General features: G+C 50.0%; 1 protein-coding gene across 1 annotated transcript in view; it reads right to left on the bottom strand.

The window, feature by feature from the left end:
* LOC308077378 (uncharacterized protein) overlaps positions 1-23597 on the bottom strand; it is an 833561-nt gene that overhangs the window by 121910 nt on the left and 688054 nt on the right. The window lies entirely within an intron of this gene.

Here is a 23597-nt window from a genome sequence, read left to right as displayed (position 1 = left end):
GTAGATCTGATATCGGCTGGGGGTGGGCGTGGCCTATCACCCTGGGGGGTGGGGTCTGAAGCTGTGGGCGGGGCCTATTGGCTTGGGGGCGTGGTTTCAAGCCGGGGGCGTGGCCTTTCCCCTCGGATTGGGGTTTTAAGCCGTGTGCTTGTCCTCTATCGGCGAGGGGGGTGTGGTTTGAAGCTGGGGGCGTGGCCTATTGTGCTTTAAGGCCGTGTGCTTGGCCTCTATCGGCGAGGTGTGTGTGGTTTGAAGCTGGGGGCGTGGCCTATCACCTTGGGGGGGGGGGGGGTGGGCGCAAATCATGCTTTGTCGGCTTCTGTAAAGTAGCAACAACAACACGTTAAGGCCACAGCTTGTGCAAGACTCACTCAAAGGTATTTGGTTTTCAACACTTCATCGGGGGAGAGCGCGAACGCAGTCCCCCACTACCAGAAATTATGCAGTCGAGATTCCCACATTTGGGGAATTCGCACGGGTCAGCAAAGCACGGAGTGCAATGGCTGAGCCTCGCCGTGGGTGAACCACCTTCGTGATCGTGGTGTCTCCCCTGCCAGGTAAGTATGCCTCGCCATCGCGTGGCGTGGAGGCAAGGACCCACACACGTACACGTCGCCTTGACGGTTCATACTACACATGCTCAAACCACACACTACTATGTTAACGTACACACATTTTATGAACCTCGTTGATGATAGCTGTTGATTGTTGGGTTGGAGGAAATGGGCTACATTTTGACTTGTACATGCATTGTTTTTTGGAAGTGGAATCCTGTACTTTAGAAACACTTTGAAAAACAATGTGTCACCCACCTGTTAATGCAGCCCAAGCTATTTATCGCATTATTTTTATTTAACATTAAAGTGAGTCTCCGTAAAGACCGTCAAAAATTGCCTTTGCCGACTATATTTCAAGTCGTCATCGGCGGGGTATTGGGTAAAGTTTTCAACTAGCAATAATCTCGCCTCGGTTAAACCTCATAGGCTAAGATACTGCCGCTGCGCAGGAATGATTCCAGAGCGTTTAGACGAGGTATTCTGGTGGAGGATGTTGTCACCTCACTGACGGTTTGATATCAAACAGTATGGGGTCTAGGCTCTATACCAGGAGCAAAGTGTGGCTATTTACTCACGTGTTCTTTCAACAAGGGGATAGGAGGTGCACCGTTCCCGGCGGCACTGCAGTGCCGGGTCAATGCGTGGAGTGAACGGAGCAAGCCCCTGTTTCAACTCCCGAGTTCAAAAATCCGTTTAATATGTAGTCCCCATATAGGGGACATATCAGATATTAAACTGATAAGAACAGATACTACACTTGATCTTAGCCAAAAGGCCGAGAAGCGATAACCCCTTAACTGACTGCCTGAACGATCGCAATCTCCGCTGATTCCATCCTCGCCCGGCCTGACACCCACTAGTCCCCTCCTTTTGGCCTCATGAAGCTGTGGGCGTGGCTTATCGGCTTGGGGGTGTGGTTTGCAGCGGTGGGCGTGGCCTATCGGCTTGGGGGCGTGGTTTACAGCTGCGGGCGTGGCCTATCACCCAGGGGTGTTTGATTGATTGATTGAAACTGTTATTAGGCAAAAGAATGTAAAACAACACAGTTACATTTATGATACTTTTGTCTAAAAGGTCCGATCAAAAAAGTCCTTGCGGACTTGTTTCCGTTGGGGTCCTTGAATTAATTTCATAGACATAAGTGTGGTTTGAAGCTGTGGGCGTGGCTCGTAGATCTGATATCTTCCCTGCTTGCCTTCCTGCGGCAAATCATACTTTGTCAGCTACTGTAAAGTAGCTACAACGAGACGTCAAGGCCACAGAGTGACACAAATGCGCTCACGCCTACCTTGACCTCAAACATGCCCGCATGCCACTGCTCTCCTTGTCATTTCCTTCAACAGCTGAGTTGGCCTTGTCCAAAGGGCAAGGCCCTCCAAAAATATGCATAACTCATGAATGTCCCTCTCCACGGAAGTCTTTAGTAAAAGGCGAAAGGCTTATTCGTCATGAAGAGAGACCCGAGTAATTCTGACCTTTCACCGCCGTGGCCGGCAAAGGCGCCAGCCACGCCGATCAACCATTTAGCGGCGCACGCTCTTAGCTTTCTGGCAACATGGCAATATCCCCCCCCCCCTCTGTGAGTCAGGTTATTCATCATATTAGAAATAGGGGGAGTAGGCCTCGTTCAAATGTTCACAAAGTTAGTGCTCTTATGTGCATCTGGTGATCTCACCTTTTTTTTTTTTTTAAGGAAAGCATCCTTAAAAAAAAAAAAAAAAAAAAAAAAAGGTAAATATCGGACACTTTGGAGAAGCACCAGGGGGCGCTACAGCGTAGAAAGCTCAGGTGGGCTGCGGAACACGGAACCAGGCATTACTTTGGTCACACCTGGCAGAGTGCTGTCCTCTTAAGGGGCCCCGGTTTGGCGTGGGGGGCCCCGCAAAACTGCATCTTCTGCAGTTTGGACTTAGAAGAATTCAGGGATATAAATGGATTTGTACCCCCCTGTCCCCGGGCCGAAATTGGCTTATACTCCCCTGTCCCCGGGCAACTAGCGCCCGCGGCTGTGGGTCCAGACTCCGGGGGGGGTGCTTAAAAGTGGGTCCCCGGGTTCGGATGGAGAGCCAGGTAGAGGACTTAGCTGGGCTCTGGCTGGGCACCCCGGTGGGGGCCGGAGGCTCCCCGGGGCCGCGTGGAGAGCCGGGCAAAACCCCATCTTTCGCCGTTTTGACTTCTGGACATAGTCATTTTCACAGATTTTGACTTCTGGACATAGTCATTTGGAGACATTTTCCAGAATCCAAGCCATAGAGGCTGCATTGATCGATCGATCGATCGATCGATTGATCGGTTTGATCGGTCGAACACTTAACCCCGCCCCCCGGGCCCTCCCCTACCCGCTCTGTGGGCGTGGCCTATCGCTTCGGGGGGTGTGGTTTGAAGCCGGGGGCGTGGCCTTTCGGTGAGGAGGGAGTGGTTTGGAGCTGTGGGCGTGGCCTATCACCCGGGGGTGTGGTTTGGAGCTGTGGGCGTGGCCTGTCGGCTTGGGGGCGTGGTTTGAGGCTGGGGGCGTGGCCTATCACCTTGGATTGTGGTTTAAAGCCGTGTGCTTGTCCTCCATCGGCGAGGTGTGTGTGGTTTGAAGCTGGGGGCGTGGCCTATCAACATGGGGGCGTGGTTTGGAGCTGTGGGCGTGGCTTATCGGCTTGGGGGGCGTGGTTTACAGCAGTGGGACTCAAAAATAGCAGATCTGCAAGCTCGTAGATCATAGCTCTATGAGCTTGTAGATCTGATATCGGCTGGGGGTGGGCGTGGCCTATCACCCTGGGGGGTGGGGTCTGAAGCTGTGGGCGGGGCCTATTGGCTTGGGGGCGTGGTTTCAAGCCGGGGGCGTGGCCTTTCCCCTCGGATTGGGGTTTTAAGCCGTGTGCTTGTCCTCTATCGGCGAGGGGGGTGTGGTTTGAAGCTGGGGGCGTGGCCTATTGTGCTTTAAGGCCGTGTGCTTGGCCTCTATCGGCGAGGTGTGTGTGGTTTGAAGCTGGGGGCGTGGCCTATCACCTTGGGGGGGGGGGGGGGTGGGCGCAAATCATGCTTTGTCGGCTTCTGTAAAGTAGCAACAACAACACGTTAAGGCCACAGCTTGTGCAAGACTCACTCAAAGGTATTTGGTTTTCAACACTTCATCGGGGGAGAGCGCGAACGCAGTCCCCCACTACCAGAAATTATGCAGTCGAGATTCCCACATTTGGGGAATTCGCACGGGTCAGCAAAGCACGGAGTGCAATGGCTGAGCCTCGCCGTGGGTGAACCACTTTCACTTTTTAGACATTTTATTTGATTCTGACAAAATATTACAGGCAGTTAATCAATACATTTACATAATATCGTTCGGAATTTCACAGATAATCTTAGTACTTTTCATTATAACTGACATATTCAATGGGTGAAGACATTTCATAACCTATTATAAGGCAACATGCGCATATTTTTTTTTTTTTTTTTTTTTTTTTTTTTTTTTTTTTTACAGTGTGTCTTTTAAAATGTCATGTTCAAAACCATTTCCAATTTTCCACAATCTTATTAACACATCTTTGTTGTATCGGGTTTTGTCTCTGAGGATGTAATCCCGAGCTGTTGTTATGGCAAGCTTTGCTACCGACTCTGGTACCATGCTAAACTTTTTGAAAACCAGTACATTCCTGCACTTCCAAATGGCCTCTTTTATGCAGTTAATTGCTGCCCACCATCTTACCCATTTTTCATACTCCTTAGAGTTCAGGTCACCATATATGACATCACTAACAGTGGGGTCCCTATAGAGGTCAGTCAGCCAGGGCCTAAGGAACCCCCACACCCTCTGAGAGTGTGGACAGGACCAGAATAAGTGGTTAACCTTTTCGTCTGCGTTACAGTTCACTCTGGGACATTTGCTGCTTCTGGAGCATCTCCTTGCATGCAGAAAGGCTCTGGTAGGAAGGCAGTTGTGTACTGCACTCCAGGCCACATCTTTATGCCCATTTAACAGGTATTTGGAGTTAACATTTTTCCAGACCTGGACACATTGATTTTCTATCAAAACACCTACTGGCACTAGCCTAGTTGTCTGTGGTGACAAGCTCTTCTCCACCATACTCCTGTTCACTTTACCTACCACATTTCCCCCGAACTTTGCAGCCTTAAACAATATTTTTGCCTTTTCGTACAAAGTTGGCCTTGTCTCGGCGTGCGGTGTGTCTAGGGGGAGTCTTTTCCCAAATCTGCTCGAGACTATTTGTCCCACCCAAAACCTGGCAAAATATGTCCACAGGCTGCCACTATCGTCCACCAAAACCGCATTTAACATCGGGGTTAAAAACAGGGCTTCCAGTTTGGTACCTAATTCTGGCACCGCTTTTCCTCCCTTTTCAGCAGGCCGATACATTATTTCTCTTTTAACTCGCTCTTGTTGCGAACCCCATACAAACTGGAATATTGCTCTATTAAGCTGTGTCAGAAATGTTCTGGGCACTGGCAGGGTGGCTGCCAGATAGGTTAGGGATGCATGAATCTCAGCTTTAATGACGAGAACTTTGCCTGTAATGGACAATTCTCTGCCTTCCCATCTCAAAAGCTTGCCCTTGATCTTTGGGAGTCTTGCATCCCAATTGACTTTCATCATGTCCTTTCCAATTTCTAATCCCAGCACTTTGATCCTTTCTTTTTGTTCTTTCAGGCCCAAATCTATTTTGTCATTCCAATTTAAATACAGACATTCGCTCTTCATTCTATTGAGCTTAGCCCCTGATGCTCTAGAGAAGCAATCACTCCACCCTAGGGCCTTGACCAATGAGGTGTTGTCTATGCCAAATATTGTCATATCATCCATGTACAAGGTCAGCTTGGCCTCCCTGCCGCTGCTGCCTGGTACACGAAGACCTCGGATAGAGTGATCCTGACGTATGGCGCAGGCCAGAGGCTCCATGGCCAGGATAAAAAGGACCACAGACAGCGGGCATCCCTGCCTGACCCCAGACTGCACCTTGAAGGTGTCAGTGCTATTACTATTGATAACTACTCTACTAACACATTCGTTGTACAGCAGGTCTGTCCAGGCCCTTATGTTTGGCCCAAAACCAAAGGCCACCATCACTTCTTTTAAATATTCATGATTGATCCGGTCAAAGGCTTTTTCCAGATCTAGACCAGCTATACAAAGGGGGGCCCTTCGGTCAACTGCGTACAGGAAGGAGTCTCTTACCAGGGCAAGGCTATCATTCATGGACCGCCCCGGTACCACACAGGTCTGCTCCTCTCCCACCACCATTCCTGCCACCCCCTGCAGCCTGAAAAAGAGGGCCTTGGCCAGGATTTTACGATCCACCCCCAACAGTGTAAGTGGTCTCCAATTTTGTATGTCTTTTTTATCACCCTTTTTAAATAGCAAAGAAATTATGCCTTCTCTCAGGGATGGTGGTAGTTTTCCCATGCGGAGGCTCTCATTGTACATTTCCAAAAGGGGACCCTTTGTTTCTGCCCAAAAGGTGGTATAAAACTCCTTAGGCAGGCCATCCGCTCCCGGTGCCTTATTGTCCTGCATGCTATTCATCGCTTTTGTCAGTTCATTTACTGTTAAATCACATTCTAATGAATCATTAAAACCACTTACTTTCTTATTTACTTTGGACAGGAGTATATCTAGGGATGCTCTATCTAGGTTTTAGGTCGGAGTAAAAATTCTTAACACAGGTGAGTATATCTTTGGTTTCTTTTTTTTCATTACCGTCCTTATCTTTTATTATGTCCATGATGTTTCTAGGGCGGGCTAGCTTTCTGAAGAAATAGCGAGTGCATTTTTCATTTTCCTCTATGTGTTGGACTCGGCTTCGTGTCAATAAGCCCCTACTATCCTCTGTAGACATACGTAACATTTCACGCTTCAGCCTGGCTATGTCTTCTGAGACATCAAAGCCTGAATGTGCCATTGTATACAAACGTTGTAATTTTCCCTGCTGTTTTTTAAACTTATACCTTTTCTTTTTGGCTACTTTTTTTCCTACCTCCATAAAAAAGTTTCTTACTCTCCCCTTCACATCCTCCCACCATTCACCTAGTGTGTTGAACATGAACTGAAGAGAAGACCATTGAATCAGTTTCTCTTTTAGTCTACTGACCACCTTTTTGTCATGGAGCAGCGAAGTGTTTAGCTTCCATGACCCTTTGCCCCTCCCAGTTCTACCTTTCAGCACCACAGTACAGTCAATTTTTGAGTGGTCGGAAAAACACACCGGGGTAAGAGACGCACCTTTGACCTGCAAACCCTCTGAAGTCAATATAAAATCGATTCTAGAGTGGGTTCGGCCATTAGTCCATGTGTACCCTGGCTGCCTGGGGTTCATGGCACGAAAAGTATCAATCAATTTACAATCTCTGATAATATTATTCAATGACTCTGTACTAGAGTCGAGCCTGACTCTGCTAGTTGTCAGCCTGTCTTTTGCGTCAACTAGACAGTTAAAGTCCCCGCCCAAAATCACTTCGCTGCCACACACCATCAAAGGCTGTATGGCATTTAGTGTCTCGAGGCGATTTTGAAGCTCCGGCGGGCAATATACATTGATAATCCTTACACTGGCATTATTCAATTCAACATCAATACACAAAACCCTCCCGTGGATGACATGTTGGACCCTCTTTATGTTGAAACCCCATCCCTTAAACAGCACAGCCACCCCTGATGACCTGTTGTTGTTGTCGCCAGACCATACTGACTGACCATGGCTCCATCTGTCCTCATAAACCTTATAGTTGTCTTTGAAAGGAATGTTACACTCCTGTAAAAGGAGGATGTCATTTCCCTCAGAATACAAGAAGTTCAAGGCTGTAAGGCACTTAATGGGGTCATTCAATCCTCTGGTGTTGAGGGAGGCGATGGATGTGGTAGCCATTAATTATACATTGGGAGGGGGGTCAAAAACTTGGGGGTCAAACACTACGGGGGGTATGGGCGGGGGGGGGGACCCTTTCTTCCGTTTCTTCTTTTCGTTTCTTTTTTTGTGATGCCAGGGGTCCTCCCCTCCCGCCACCTTCATTTGAGTGGCGGAGGAGAAGGCGCTTAAGCTTTGAGTGTCTAAGAAGGAAGCAGTAGTGGACGAAGGGGTTGGCCATACCTGGGTGTCGAGGACGATGGACTCTTCAGGTGAGTCCAGCAACGGGCGCTTCGGGGCTGACGGCTGTTGCTGGTCTGGAAGCGATGGTGTGGGGCGGCCTTCGGGGGTTGCTGGCATCTCGGCAAACAGGGTGTCCATGAGGCCTCTGCAGTCGCTGCCGCAGAGGGCGGTGGAATTTGCCAGCCGCTCCGGCAGTTCCCTCAGGATATCCTGGCCGAGTTCGTCCTCGTCCGTTGTGTCGCTGGTGTCCTCAGCATCTGGGGGGTTGCTCCAGTCTAGTATAGACTCTGGTCCAGGTGGGTTATTTCCGCTCTCTCACCGGGTTTCTCGGTGGCCTCCTCTACCGCTGTTGTTGGTGGTCCGGTGCTGGTAGTCTGCTGCTCTCCCTGAGCGACCTGGTCTGGCTCCGTTGGCTGGTTGTTGGGGGGTGCCTCGTGCTGGAGTTGTTGTTCCGCACCGGCATCATCCTCCTCCTCTGGCTCCGGGTCAGGATCTTGGTGCCTGGCCCTGTTGGCATATGATGCTGGGCAGCTCCGAAAGGTGTGAGCATCAGATCCACAGAGGTTGCATCGCATTGGTTGGTCACAGTCCCTGGTGTTGTGGCTGGATGTTCTGCAGTTCTTGCAATATCTGCTGTTGCAGTCGGCAGCGAAGTGACCCAACGAGCCGCACTTTCTGCAGGTCTTGGGTTGGCCTTGGTAAAATAGGTTGCCTCTTACCCGTCCCAGCTGGATAGTAGAGGGCAGGTGTTGCAGCTGCCCCTGTGCCTGGTCTCTTCTCAGCTTCACATAAAACCGTCTTGCTCCGGTTCTGATACCATCCTGGTCTGTCAGCTCCTCTCCTCTCACCACCTGGCAGCGGAATGACAGCCAGGTGTCGATGTCTGCGGTCGTCACATTCTCGGTGTACATGATGACAGTCACCGTCTTCCCGTCTCTCTCTGACAAGGGGATCAGGGTGATGGCGGCAAAACTGGGGTTGTTCTGTTTCTTCAGGTGGAATCTTTCCACACACCTCTCAAAGAAATCAAAGGTGGCAAAAACCACCTCGAAGACCTTCTTTCCCGGCAGGGCAAAGATGTAATCCATTTCTTGTGCCTGGAAACCCAGCTCCTTTTGTAAAATATTCCTGGAGAACTGTAATCTGTCCATCTCCAGGTCTCCCTGGAGCTCGAATCGGACAGCATTCCGTCTTCTTTGGGCTGAAGCCATTGGGGGTCACCCAGGGATTCTGCCAGACAAGCTGGCTCCCTGGCACTGCAGCTGCAGCCAACCCCCTAATGACCTCACCTCTAGCGTCCGGAGTCTTTTTACTGAGCCTTCGTACACCGCTTTGACCTCAGCAAAAAGGAAAGGAAAAACTGTTTACCTCCCCTCGCTGATGCCGTGATGCTGCGGTTCCGTCGTGATCCTCCTATTGCCGCTCCTCCTTTCACCGTGGGTGAACCACCTTCGTGATCGTGGTGTCTCCCCTGCCAGGTAAGTATGCCTCGCCATCGCGTGGCGTGGAGGCAAGGACCCACACACGTACACGTCGCCTTGACGGTTCATACTACACATGCTCAAACCACACACTACTATGTTAACGTACACACATTTTATGAACCTCGTTGATGATAGCTGTTGATTGTTGGGTTGGAGGAAATGGGCTACATTTTGACTTGTACATGCATTGTTTTTTGGAAGTGGAATCCTGTACTTTAGAAACACTTTGAAAAACAATGTGTCACCCACCTGTTAATGCAGCCCAAGCTATTTATCGCATTATTTTTATTTAACATTAAAGTGAGTCTCCGTAAAGACCGTCAAAAATTGCCTTTGCCGACTATATTTCAAGTCGTCATCGGCGGGGTATTGGGTAAAGTTTTCAACTAGCAATAATCTCGCCTCGGTTAAACCTCATAGGCTAAGATACTGCCGCTGCGCAGGAATGATTCCAGAGCGTTTAGACGAGGTATTCTGGTGGAGGATGTTGTCACCTCACTGACGGTTTGATATCAAACAGTATGGGGTCTAGGCTCTATACCAGGAGCAAAGTGTGGCTATTTACTCACGTGTTCTTTCAACAAGGGGATAGGAGGTGCACCGTTCCCGGCGGCACTGCAGTGCCGGGTCAATGCGTGGAGTGAACGGAGCAAGCCCCTGTTTCAACTCCCGAGTTCAAAAATCCGTTTAATATGTAGTCCCCATATAGGGGACATATCAGATATTAAACTGATAAGAACAGATACTACACTTGATCTTAGCCAAAAGGCCGAGAAGCGATAACCCCTTAACTGACTGCCTGAACGATCGCAATCTCCGCTGATTCCATCCTCGCCCGGCCTGACACCCACTAGTCCCCTCCTTTTGGCCTCATGAAGCTGTGGGCGTGGCTTATCGGCTTGGGGGTGTGGTTTGAAGCCGGGGGCGTGGCCTATCGGTGAGGAGGGAGTGGTTTGGAGCTGTGGGCGTGTCCTATCACCCGGGGGGGGGTGGTTTGGAGCTGTGGGCGTGGCCTGTCGGCTTGGGGGCGTGGCCTATCACCTTGGATTGTGGTTTAAAGCCGTGTGCTTGTCCTCTATCGGCGAGGGGGGTGTGGTTTGAAGCTGGGGGCGTGGCCTATCGCCATGGGGGCGTGTTTTGTAGCTGTGGGCGTGGCTTATCGGCCTGGGGGCGTGGCCTATCACCTTGGATTGGGGTTTTAAGCCGTGTGCTTGTCCTCTCTCGGCGAGGGGGGTGTGGTTTGAAGCTGGGGGCGTGGCCTATCACCATGGGGGCGTGTTTTGGAGCCGTGGGCGTGGCTTATCGGCCTGGGGGCGTGGCCTATCACCTTGGATTGTGGTTTAAAGCCGTGTGCTTGTCCTCTCTCGGCGAGGGGGTTGTGGTTTGAAGCTGGGGGCGTGGCCTATCACCATGGGGGCGTGTTTTGGAGCCGTGGGCGTGGCTTATCGGCCTGGGGGCGTGGCCTATCACCTTGGATTGTGGTTTAAAGCCGTGTGCTTGTCCTCTCTCGGCGAGGGGGGTGTGGTTTGAAGCTGGGGGCGTGGCCTATCACCATGGGGGCGTGGTTTGGAGCTGTGGGCGTGGCTTATCGGCCTGGGGGCGTGGCCTATCACCCTGGATTGTGGTTTAAAGCCGTGTGCTTGTCCTCTACCGGCGAGGGGGGTGTGGTTTGAAGCTGGGGGCGTGGCCTATCACCATGGGGGCGTGGTTTGGAGCTGTGGGCGTGGCCTATCACCTTGGGGGGCCACTTGGGGGGACTTTGAAGCATTAAAAAATGTCTAAAAATAATTTAAAAAAATCTAAAATATTTTTTTTTTCTCTATTTCCTCAAAATAGTTAAAAATGAGGAACGCTTCACGAATTTGCGTGTCATCCTTGCGCAGGGGCCATGCTAATCTTCTCTGTATCGTTCCAATTTTAGTATATGTGCAGCAGAAGCTGACACAGGAGCACCCTGCCTTGACCACAGATATATAGGTCTCAGTTTAGCATCTTGGATTTACACGGTTGCGGTTTTATACGCGATAAAACGCGTGTGTCCGAATATAAATGCTTGTAAAATGTCTGTGTGGAAGCACAGTTTCATGCTGGGTAACTGGGGGCCAAATCGGACAGCCAGATACAGAGAAGATCAGGCAAATACGCCACGCCGAATCATGCTATGTCGGCTTCTGTAAAGTAGCTACAACAACACGTTAAGGCCACAGCTTGTACAAAACTCACTCGCAGGTATTTTATTTTCAACACTTCATCGGGGGAGAGCGCGAACGCAGTCCCCCACTACCAGAAATTATGCAGTCGAGATTCCCACATTTGGGGAATTCGCACGGGTCAGCAAAGCACGGAGTGCAATGGCTGAGCCTCGCCGTGGGTGAACCTTTCACTTTTTCACTTTTTAGACATTTTATTTGATTCTGACAAAATATTACAGGCAGTTGATCAATACATTTACATAATATCGTTCGGAATTTCACAGATAATCTTAGTACTTTTCATTATAACTGACATATTCAATGGGTGAAGACATTTCATAACCTATTATAAGGCAACATGCGCATATTTTTTTTTTTTTTTTTTTTTTTAATTTTATTACAGTGTGTCTTTTAAAATGTCATGTTCAAAACCATTTCCAATTTTCCACAATCTTATTAACACATCTTTGTTATATCGGGTTTTGTCTCTGAGGATGTAATCCCGAGCTGTTGTTATGGCAAGCTTTGCTACCGACTCTGGTACCATGCTAAACTTTTTGAAAACCAGTACATTCCTGCACTTCCAAATGGCCTCTTTTATGCAGTTAATTGCTGCCCACCATCTTACCCATTTTTCATACTCCTTAGAGTTCAGGTCACCATATATGACATCACTAGCAGTGGGGTCCCTATAGAGGTCAGTCAGCCAGGGCCTAAGGAACCCCCACACCCTCTGAGAGTGTGGACAGGACCAGAATAAGTGGTTAACCTTTTCGTCTGCGTTACAGTTCACTCTGGGACATTTACTGCTTCTGGAGCATCTCCTTGCATGCAGAAAGGCTCTGGTAGGAAGGCAGTTGTGTACTGCACTCCAGGCCACATCTTTATGCCCATTTAACAGGTATTTGGAGTTAACATTTTTCCAGACCTGGACACATTGATTTTCTATCAAAACACCTACTGGCACTAGCCTAGTTGTCTGTGGTGACAAGCTCTTCTCCACCATACTCCTGTTCACTTTACCTACCACATTTCCCCCGAACTTTGCAGCCTTAAACAATATTTTTGCCTTTTCGTACAAAGTTGGCCTTGTCTCGGCGTGCGGTGTGTCTAGGGGGAGTCTTTTCCCAAATCTGCTTGAGACTATTTGTCCCACCCAAAACCTGGCAAAATATGTCCACAGGCTGCCGTGGGTGAACCACCTTCGTGATCATGGTGTCTCCCCTGCCAGGTAAGTATGCCTCGCCATCGCGTGGCGTGGAGGCAAGCACCCACACAGGTACACGTCAACTCGACGGTTCATACAACACACGCTCAACCACACACTACTATGTTAACATTTTATGAACCTCGTTGATGATAGCTGTTGATTGTTGGGTTGGAGGAAATAGGCTACATTTTGACTTGTACATGCATTGTTTTTTGGAAGTGGAATCCTGTACTTTAGAAACACTTTGAAAAACAATGTGTCACCCACCTCTATAGCAGGAGCAAAGTGTGGTTATTTACTCACGTGTTCTTTCGACAAGGCGATAGGAGGTGCACCGTTCCCGGCGGCACTGCAGTGCCGGGTCAATGCGTGGAGTGAACGGAGCAAGCCCCTGTTTCAACTCCCGAGTTCAAAAATCCGTTTAATATGTAGTCCCCATATAGGGGACATATCAGATATTAAACTGATAAGAACAGATACTACACTTGATCTTAGCCAAAAGGCCGAGAAGCGATAACCCCTCAACTGACTGCCTGAACGATCGCAATCTCCGCTGATTCCATCCTCACCCGGCCTGACACCCACTAGTCCCCTCCTTTTGGCCTCATGAAGCTGTGGGCGTGGCCTATCGGCTCGGGGGCGTGGTTTACAGCTGCGGGCGTGGCCTATCACCCAGGGGTGTTTGATTGATTGATTGACATTTTTATTAGGCAAAAGAATGTAAAACAACACAGTTACATTTATAATACTTTTGTCCAAAAGGTCCGACCAAAAAAGTCCTTGCGGACTTGTTTCCGTTGGGGTCCTTGAATTATTTTCATAGACATAAGTGTGGTTCGAAGCTGTGGGCGTGGCTCGCAGATCTGATATCTTCCCTGCGGCAAATCATACTTTGGTCAGCTACTGTAAAATAGCTACAACGAGACGTTAAGGCCACAGAGTGACACAAATTCGCTCACGCCTACCTTGACCTCGAACGTGCCCACATACCCACTGCTCTCCTTGTCATTTCCTTCAACAGCTGAGTTGGCCTTGTCCAAAGGGCAAGGCCCTCCAAAAATATGCATAACTCATGAATGTCCCTCTCCACGGAAGTCTTTAGTAAAAGGCGAAAGGCTTATTCGTCATGAAGAGAGACCCGAGTAATTCTGACCTCTCACCGCCGTGGCCGGCAAAGGCACCAGCCACGCCGATCAACCATTTAGCGGCGCACGCTCTTAGCTTTCTGGCAACATGGCGACATCCCCCCCCTCTCTGAGTCAGGTTATTCATTATCTTAGAAATAGGGGGAGCAGGCCTAGTTCAAATGTTCACAAAGTGAGTGCTCTTATGTGCATCTGGTTGTGATCTCACCTTTTTTTTTTTTTTCCCCCCTAAGGAAAGCACCCTTAAAAAAAAAAAAAAAAAAAAAAAAGTGAAATATCGGACACTTTGGAGAAGCACCAGGGGGCGCTACAGCGTAGAAAGCTCAGGTGGGCTGCGGAACACGGAACTAGGCATGACTTTGGTTACACCTGGCAGAGTGCTGTCCTCTTAAGGGGCCTCGGTTTGGCGTGGGGGGCCCCGCAAAACTGCATCTTCTGCAGTTTCGACTTAGAAGAATTCAGGGATATAAATGGATTTGTACTCCCCTGTCCCCGGGCCGAAATTGGCTTATACTCCCCTGTCCCCGGGCAACTAGCGCCCGCGGCTGTGGGTCCAGACTCCGGGGGGGGTGCTTAAGAGTGGGTCCCCGGGTTCGGATGGAGAGCCAGGTAGAGGACATAGCTGGGCTCTGGCTGGGCACCCCGGTGGGGGCCGGAGGCTCCCCGGGGCCGCGTGGAGAGCCGGGCAAAACCCCATCTTTCGCCGTTTTGACTTCTGGACATAGTCATTTTCACAGATTTTGACTTCTGGACATAGTCATTTGGAGAGATTTTTCCACAATCCAAGCCATAGAGGCTGCACTGATCGATCGATCAATCGATTGATCGGTTTGATCGGTCGAACGCTTAACCCCGCCCCCCGGGCCCTCCCCTACCCGCTCTGTGGGCGTGGCCTATCGCTTTGGGGGGTGTGGTTTGAAGCCGGGGGCGTGGCCTATCGGTGAGGAGGGAGTGGTTTGGAGCTGTGGGCGTGTCCTATCACCCGGGGGGGGTGGTTTGGAGCTGTGGGCGTGGCCTGTCGGCTTGGGGGCGTGGCCTATCACCTTGGATTGTGGTTTAAAGCCGTGTGCTTGTCCTCTATCGGCGAGGGGGGTGTGGTTTGAAGCTGGGGGCGTGGCCTATCGCCATGGGGGCGTGTTTTGTAGCTGTGGGCGTGGCTTATCGGCCTGGGGGCGTGGCCTATCACCTTGGATTGGGGTTTTAAGCCGTGTGCTTGTCCTCTCTCGGCGAGGGGGGTGTGGTTTGAAGCTGGGGGCGTGGCCTATCACCATGGGGGCGTGTTTTGGAGCCGTGGGCGTGGCTTATCGGCCTGGGGGCGTGGCCTATCACCTTGGATTGTGGTTTAAAGCCGTGTGCTTGTCCTCTCTCGGCGAGGGGGTTGTGGTTTGAAGCTGGGGGCGTGGCCTATCACCATGGGGGCGTGTTTTGGAGCCGTGGGCGTGGCTTATCGGCCTGGGGGCGTGGCCTATCACCTTGGATTGTGGTTTAAAGCCGTGTGCTTGTCCTCTCTCGGCGAGGGGGGTGTGGTTTGAAGCTGGGGGCGTGGCCTATCACCATGGGGGCGTGGTTTGGAGCTGTGGGCGTGGCTTATCGGCCTGGGGGCGTGGCCTATCACCCTGGATTGTGGTTTAAAGCCGTGTGCTTGTCCTCTACCGGCGAGGGGGGTGTGGTTTGAAGCTGGGGGCGTGGCCTATCACCATGGGGGCGTGGTTTGGAGCTGTGGGCGTGGCCTATCACCTTGGGGGGCCACTTGGGGGGACTTTGAAGCATTAAAAAATGTCTAAAAATAATTTAAAAAAATCTAAAATATTTTTTTTTTCTCTATTTCCTCAAAATAGTTAAAAATGAGGAACGCTTCACGAATTTGCGTGTCATCCTTGCGCAGGGGCCATGCTAATCTTCTCTGTATCGTTCCAATTTTAGTATATGTGCAGCAGAAGCTGACACAGGAGCACCCTGCCTTGACCACAGATATATAGGTCTCAGTTTAGCATCTTGGATTTACACGGTTGCGGTTTTATACGCGATAAAACGCGTGTGTCCGAATATAAATGCTTGTAAAATGTCTGTGTGGAAGCACAGTTTCATGCTGGGTAACTGGGGGCCAAATCGGACAGCCAGATACAGAGAAGATCAGGCAAATACGCCACGCCGAATCATGCTATGTCGGCTTCTGTAAAGTAGCTACAACAACACGTTAAGGCCACAGCTTGTACAAAACTCACTCGCAGGTATTTTATTTTCAACACTTCATCGGGGGAGAGCGCGAACGCAGTCCCCCACTACCAGAAATTATGCAGTCGAGATTCCCACATTTGGGGAATTCGCACGGGTCAGCAAAGCACGGAGTGCAATGGCTGAGCCTCGCCGTGGGTGAACCACCTTCGTGATCATGGTGTCTCCCCTGCCAGGTAAGTATGCCTCGCCATCGCGTGGCGTGGAGGCAAGCACCCACACAGGTACACGTCAACTCGACGGTTCATACAACACACGCTCAACCACACACTACTATGTTAACGTACACACATTTTATGAACCTCGTTGATGATAGCTGTTGATTGTTGGGTTGGAGGAAATAGGCTACATTTTGACTTGTACATGCATTGTTTTTTGGAAGTGGAATCCTGTACTTTAGAAACACTTTGAAAAACAATGTGTCACCCACCTCTATAGCAGGAGCAAAGTGTGGTTATTTACTCACGTGTTCTTTCGACAAGGCGATAGGAGGTGCACCGTTCCCGGCGGCACTGCAGTGCCGGGTCAATGCGTGGAGTGAACGGAGCAAGCCCCTGTTTCAACTCCCGAGTTCAAAAATCCGTTTAATATGTAGTCCCCATATAGGGGACATATCAGATATTAAACTGATAAGAACAGATTTTTTTCTTTCGAAAAGTTTTATTAAGTCAAAATCAGTTCAATAATCATGTGAAAACATAAAAACTTGTACTTCTTGACATAACATATATACTTTTTCGATTATTTTCTTTAAAAGATTCTATATAAATAAACTGCATTAAGTCAGCTCAATATTCAGCAACAAACACTTTAAACAGAAAACAAACAAAAAAACAAACAATAAACAAAAAACAAAAAACAAAAAATATGTTTTGTATTACTGTTTCATAGTCAATTCAGACAAAACAATGATCACAAATTCATATCTTTCCATTTTTTTTTTTTTTCTTTTTTTCTTATCCCAGGACAAGTAAAGAACAGATTATTCCCTTTTTCTTTTTTGAACATACATTCAGGTACCAAACAAAAAAAACAAAACTGTTTTTCACACCCTTTTCAGGTCCTAAACGTGTCAAACGTGTTTCATAAACCCAATCCGCCTACTTTGGCTCTTCAATCATCAATCCGCCTACCGATATTTCTCGGTTGGTAACCGAGTAAAATCTTTTCCTTCCCATCAAACACAATCAGTCTTCTCACCAGCGTACCCCCTGCCTTGTCGGGGCACTCACACAGCAGGTGATTTGGATAGTGTTCACATGTGTCGCAGGGATATTCTGGACAGTCAAGTTCTTCATGAGTCCTTTCACGACAATGCGGGCAAGGTCTATATCTTTGTGGTTTTTTTGCGGCCTCCGGTGAGGCCTCCGATGGGACCTCCGATGAGGTCTCTAAAACTGAGGTCTCCAGAAAGGCCGCCGATGATGCCTCTTTTTCCTCGTTATTCTTTTTTCCTTTTCGTCCTCCCTCCACACCCGGAGGGATGGGGGGGGGGCCTGGTGGAGTGGACTCCGGATCCTCAGGTGAGTCAGGCCCGAAAAGGTTGGAGGGCCGGCCCGTGTCAAAACCCAGGCGTTTCGCCACCTTTCCACCAGTCACCTTTTCTTCTCCCTGCAGCAGTGGTAGGGCCACCTCCAGGGCTGTCTCCACTCTTCTGGCTTTTGAGGCCTGGGAGTCTGTCTTTTTTTCCTCTCTCTCTGCTCCAGGGGCTGCAGAGGTCTCCGCTGGGGCCTCTTTCTCCCCACTTTCTGGTGTTATCGGTAGTGGGCGCTTCTTGCCTCCCCCTTCAGCCTGAGATGAAGGTCCAGGAGCGCCCGCCTCATTCTCCCTTTCTCTCCCGGGCCCGTCACCACCTGCTCCACCCTTGGTCGGGCAGTCCTTGACCAGGTGGTCCGTGGCTTTGCAGGCATGGCAGGCCTTGGGCAAAGGACAGTTCTGTGTTTGGTGTTCCCTCGACCTACAGTGACTGCACCTCCTTCCAAGGTCGCAGTTTCTCTCTGTGTGCCCCCCCACTCTGCACTTTTTGCAGAAAGGGGGCTGCCTTGCATAAAAGCAGTACCCCCTATCTGCCCCGATGGAAAACAAGGCAGGGGGGTGAACCAAACACTCATATCCATTAATGTCTGTCTTTAGTTTCACTGGGAACTGGGTCCTCCCAGTCCAGAAACCAAAATCGTCCCTTTGTTTCATTGGGAGGGCCACCACCTCCCCATAGTTCTCCAAGAACGAAACAATGTCTTTTACCCCAACATGTGGATTAAACATGTGTACAGTTATCATCCGATAGTCCATCTTACTCAGGTCTTCAATAGCAAAACTTGACAAAGGCTCCTCACCCTTTTTTTCCTCGTATTTCCGGATTGTCCTTTCCATCGTCTCCAAAATGTGAAAAGTCACATCGTAGGATCCCTCTCTTGGGTTGTCCTGCAGACAGAGGACCTCGTCCACCTTCACTCCTAGGCACTCCATCAGAACGTCCTTTGCGAAAAGCCTCCTCGGAATGGTCGGGTCCTCCTTCCTCCTCCAAGCGAATCGCAGCGTGTCTTTCATCGGCTCTCTTGTAGGCGTCGCCATCTTCCTCAGCAGTCAGTTCGTGCCGGTCTCATCCACGTCTTGGTTTCCAACTAAATCTCCTATATCTGTGCCACCATACACCGCTTGACCCCAGATATACTTGATCTTAGCCAAAAGGCCGAGAAGCGATAACCCCTCAACTGACTGCCTGAACGATCGCAATCTCCGCTGATTCCATCCTCACCCGGCCTGACACCCACTAGTCCCCTCCTTTTGGCCTCATGAAGCTGTGGGCGTGGCCTATCGGCTCGGGGGCGTGGTTTACAGCTGCGGGCGTGGCCTATCACCCAGGGGTGTTTGATTGATTGATTGACATTTTTATTAGGCAAAAGAATGTAAAACAACACAGTTACATTTATAATACTTTTGTCCAAAAGGTCCGACCAAAAAAGTCCTTGCGGACTTGTTTCCGTTGGGGTCCTTGAATTATTTTCATAGACATAAGTGTGGTTCGAAGCTGTGGGCGTGGCTCGCAGATCTGATATCTTCCCTGCTTGCCTTCCTGCGGCAAATCATACTTTGGTCAGCTACTGTAAAATAGCTACAACGAGACGTTAAGGCCACAGAGTGACACAAATTCGCTCACGCCTACCTTGACCTCGAACGTGCCCACATACCCACTGCTCTCCTTGTCATTTCCTTCAACAGCTGAGTTGGCCTTGTCCAAAGGGCAAGGCCCTCCAAAAATATGCATAACTCATGAATATCCCTCTCCACGGAAGTCTTTAGTAAAAGGCGAAAGGCTTATTCGTCATGAAGAGAGACCCGAGTAATTCTGACCTCTCACCGCCGTGGCCGGCAAAGGCACCAGCCACGCCGATCAACCATTTAGCGGCGCACGCTCTTAGCTTTCTGGCAACATGGCGACATCCCCCCCCTCTCTGAGTCAGGTTATTCATTATCTTAGAAATAGGGGGAGCAGGCCTAGTTCAAATGTTCACAAAGTGAGTGCTCTTATGTGCATCTGGTTGTGATCTCACCTTTTTTTTTTTTTCCCCCCCTAAGGAAAGCACCCTTAAAAAAAAAAAAAAAAAAAAAAAAAAAAAAAAAGTGAAATATCGGACACTTTGGAGAAGCACCAGGGGGCGCTACAGCGTAGAAAGCTCAGGTGGGCTGCGGAACACGGAACTAGGCATGACTTTGGTTACACCTGGCAGAGTGCTGTCCTCTTAAGGGGCCTCGGTTTGGCGTGGGGGGCCCCGCAAAACTGCATCTTCTGCAGTTTCGACTTAGAAGAATTCAGGGATATAAATGGATTTGTACTCCCCTGTCCCCGGGCCGAAATTGGCTTATACTCCCCTGTCCCCGGGCAACTAGCGCCCGCGGCTGTGGGTCCAGACTCCGGGGGGGGTGCTTAAGAGTGGGTCCCCGGGTTCGGATGGAGAGCCAGGTAGAGGACATAGCTGGGCTCTGGCTGGGCACCCCGGTGGGGGCCGGAGGCTCCCCGGGGCCGCGTGGAGAGCCGGGCAAAACCCCATCTTTCGCCGTTTTGACTTCTGGACATAGTCATTTTCACAGATTTTGACTTCTGGACATAGTCATTTGGAGAGATTTTTCCACAATCCAAGCCATAGAGGCTGCACTGATCGATCGATCAATCGATTGATCGGTTTGATCGGTCGAACGCTTAACCCCGCCCCCCGGGCCCTCCCCTACCCGCTCTGTGGGCGTGGCCTATCGCTTTGGGGGGTGTGGTTTGAAGCCGGGGGCGTGGCCTATCGGTGAGGAGGGAGTGGTTTGGAGCTGTGGGCGTGTCCTATCACCCGGGGGGGGTGGTTTGGAGCTGTGGGCGTGGCCTGTCGGCTTGGGGGCGTGGCCTATCACCTTGGATTGTGGTTTAAAGCCGTGTGCTTGTCCTCTATCGGCGAGGGGGGTGTGGTTTGAAGCTGGGGGCGTGGCCTATCGCCATGGGGGCGTGTTTTGTAGCTGTGGGCGTGGCTTATCGGCCTGGGGGCGTGGCCTATCACCTTGGATTGGGGTTTTAAGCCGTGTGCTTGTCCTCTCTCGGCGAGGGGGGTGTGGTTTGAAGCTGGGGGCGTGGCCTATCACCATGGGGGCGTGTTTTGGAGCCGTGGGCGTGGCTTATCGGCCTGGGGGCGTGGCCTATCACCTTGGATTGTGGTTTAAAGCCGTGTGCTTGTCCTCTCTCGGCGAGGGGGTTGTGGTTTGAAGCTGGGGGCGTGGCCTATCACCATGGGGGCGTGTTTTGGAGCCGTGGGCGTGGCTTATCGGCCTGGGGGCGTGGCCTATCACCTTGGATTGTGGTTTAAAGCCGTGTGCTTGTCCTCTCTCGGCGAGGGGGGTGTGGTTTGAAGCTGGGGGCGTGGCCTATCACCATGGGGGCGTGGTTTGGAGCTGTGGGCGTGGCTTATCGGCCTGGGGGCGTGGCCTATCACCCTGGATTGTGGTTTAAAGCCGTGTGCTTGTCCTCTACCGGCGAGGGGGGTGTGGTTTGAAGCTGGGGGCGTGGCCTATCACCATGGGGGCGTGGTTTGGAGCTGTGGGCGTGGCCTATCACCTTGGGGGGCCACTTGGGGGGACTTTGAAGCATTAAAAAATGTCTAAAAATAATTTAAAAAAATCTAAAATATTTTTTTTTTCTCTATTTCCTCAAAATAGTTAAAAATGAGGAACGCTTCACGAATTTGCGTGTCATCCTTGCGCAGGGGCCATGCTAATCTTCTCTGTATCGTTCCAATTTTAGTATATGTGCAGCAGAAGCTGACACAGGAGCACCCTGCCTTGACCACAGATATATAGGTCTCAGTTTAGCATCTTGGATTTACACGGTTGCGGTTTTATACGCGATAAAACGCGTGTGTCCGAATATAAATGCTTGTAAAATGTCTGTGTGGAAGCACAGTTTCATGCTGGGTAACTGGGGGCCAAATCGGACAGCCAGATACAGAGAAGATCAGGCAAATACGCCACGCCGAATCATGCTATGTCGGCTTCTGTAAAGTAGCTACAACAACACGTTAAGGCCACAGCTTGTACAAAACTCACTCGCAGGTATTTTATTTTCAACACTTCATCGGGGGAGAGCGCGAACGCAGTCCCCCACTACCAGAAATTATGCAGTCGAGATTCCCACATTTGGGGAATTCGCACGGGTCAGCAAAGCACGGAGTGCAATGGCTGAGCCTCGCCGTGGGTGAACCACCTTCGTGATCATGGTGTCTCCCCTGCCAGGTAAGTATGCCTCGCCATCGCGTGGCGTGGAGGCAAGCACCCACACAGGTACACGTCAACTCGACGGTTCATACAACACACGCTCAACCACACACTACTATGTTAACGTACACACATTTTATGAACCTCGTTGATGATAGCTGTTGATTGTTGGGTTGGAGGAAATAGGCTACATTTTGACTTGTACATGCATTGTTTTTTGGAAGTGGAATCCTGTACTTTAGAAACACTTTGAAAAACAATGTGTCACCCACCTCTATAGCAGGAGCAAAGTGTGGTTATTTACTCACGTGTTCTTTCGACAAGGCGATAGGAGGTGCACCGTTCCCGGCGGCACTGCAGTGCCGGGTCAATGCGTGGAGTGAACGGAGCAAGCCCCTGTTTCAACTCCCGAGTTCAAAAATCCGTTTAATATGTAGTCCCCATATAGGGGACATATCAGATATTAAACTGATAAGAACAGATTTTTTTCTTTCGAAAAGTTTTATTAAGTCAAAATCAGTTCAATAATCATGTGAAAACATAAAAACTTGTACTTCTTGACATAACATATATACTTTTTCGATTATTTTCTTTAAAAGATTCTATATAAATAAACTGCATTAAGTCAGCTCAATATTCAGCAACAAACACTTTAAACAGAAAACAAACAAAAAAACAAACAATAAACAAAAAACAAAAAACAAAAAATATGTTTTGTATTACTGTTTCATAGTCAATTCAGACAAAACAATGATCACAAATTCATATCTTTCCATTTTTTTTTTTTTTCTTTTTTTCTTATCCCAGGACAAGTAAAGAACAGATTATTCCCTTTTTCTTTTTTGAACATACATTCAGGTACCAAACAAAAAAAACAAAACTGTTTTTCACACCCTTTTCAGGTCCTAAACGTGTCAAACGTGTTTCATAAACCCAATCCGCCTACTTTGGCTCTTCAATCATCAATCCGCCTACCGATATTTCTCGGTTGGTAACCGAGTAAAATCTTTTCCTTCCCATCAAACACAATCAGTCTTCTCACCAGCGTACCCCCTGCCTTGTCGGGGCACTCACACAGCAGGTGATTTGGATAGTGTTCACATGTGTCGCAGGGATATTCTGGACAGTCAAGTTCTTCATGAGTCCTTTCACGACAATGCGGGCAAGGTCTATATCTTTGTGGTTTTTTTGCGGCCTCCGGTGAGGCCTCCGATGGGACCTCCGATGAGGTCTCTAAAACTGAGGTCTCCAGAAAGGCCGCCGATGATGCCTCTTTTTCCTCGTTATTCTTTTTTCCTTTTCGTCCTCCCTCCACACCCGGAGGGATGGGGGGGGGGCCTGGTGGAGTGGACTCCGGATCCTCAGGTGAGTCAGGCCCGAAAAGGTTGGAGGGCCGGCCCGTGTCAAAACCCAGGCGTTTCGCCACCTTTCCACCAGTCACCTTTTCTTCTCCCTGCAGCAGTGGTAGGGCCACCTCCAGGGCTGTCTCCACTCTTCTGGCTTTTGAGGCCTGGGAGTCTGTCTTTTTTTCCTCTCTCTCTGCTCCAGGGGCTGCAGAGGTCTCCGCTGGGGCCTCTTTCTCCCCACTTTCTGGTGTTATCGGTAGTGGGCGCTTCTTGCCTCCCCCTTCAGCCTGAGATGAAGGTCCAGGAGCGCCCGCCTCATTCTCCCTTTCTCTCCCGGGCCCGTCACCACCTGCTCCACCCTTGGTCGGGCAGTCCTTGACCAGGTGGTCCGTGGCTTTGCAGGCATGGCAGGCCTTGGGCAAAGGACAGTTCTGTGTTTGGTGTTCCCTCGACCTACAGTGACTGCACCTCCTTCCAAGGTCGCAGTTTCTCTCTGTGTGCCCCCCCACTCTGCACTTTTTGCAGAAAGGGGGCTGCCTTGCATAAAAGCAGTACCCCCTATCTGCCCCGATGGAAAACAAGGCAGGGGGGT

The sequence above is a fragment of the Gymnoscopelus braueri genome, assembly GCF_963280865.1.
Source record: "Gymnoscopelus braueri genome assembly, chromosome: 21".
Lineage (NCBI taxonomy): Eukaryota > Metazoa > Chordata > Actinopteri > Myctophiformes > Myctophidae > Gymnoscopelus > Gymnoscopelus braueri.
The sequence above is the reverse complement of the archived record's forward strand: the minus strand, read 5'-3'. Positions and strand labels throughout refer to the sequence as shown.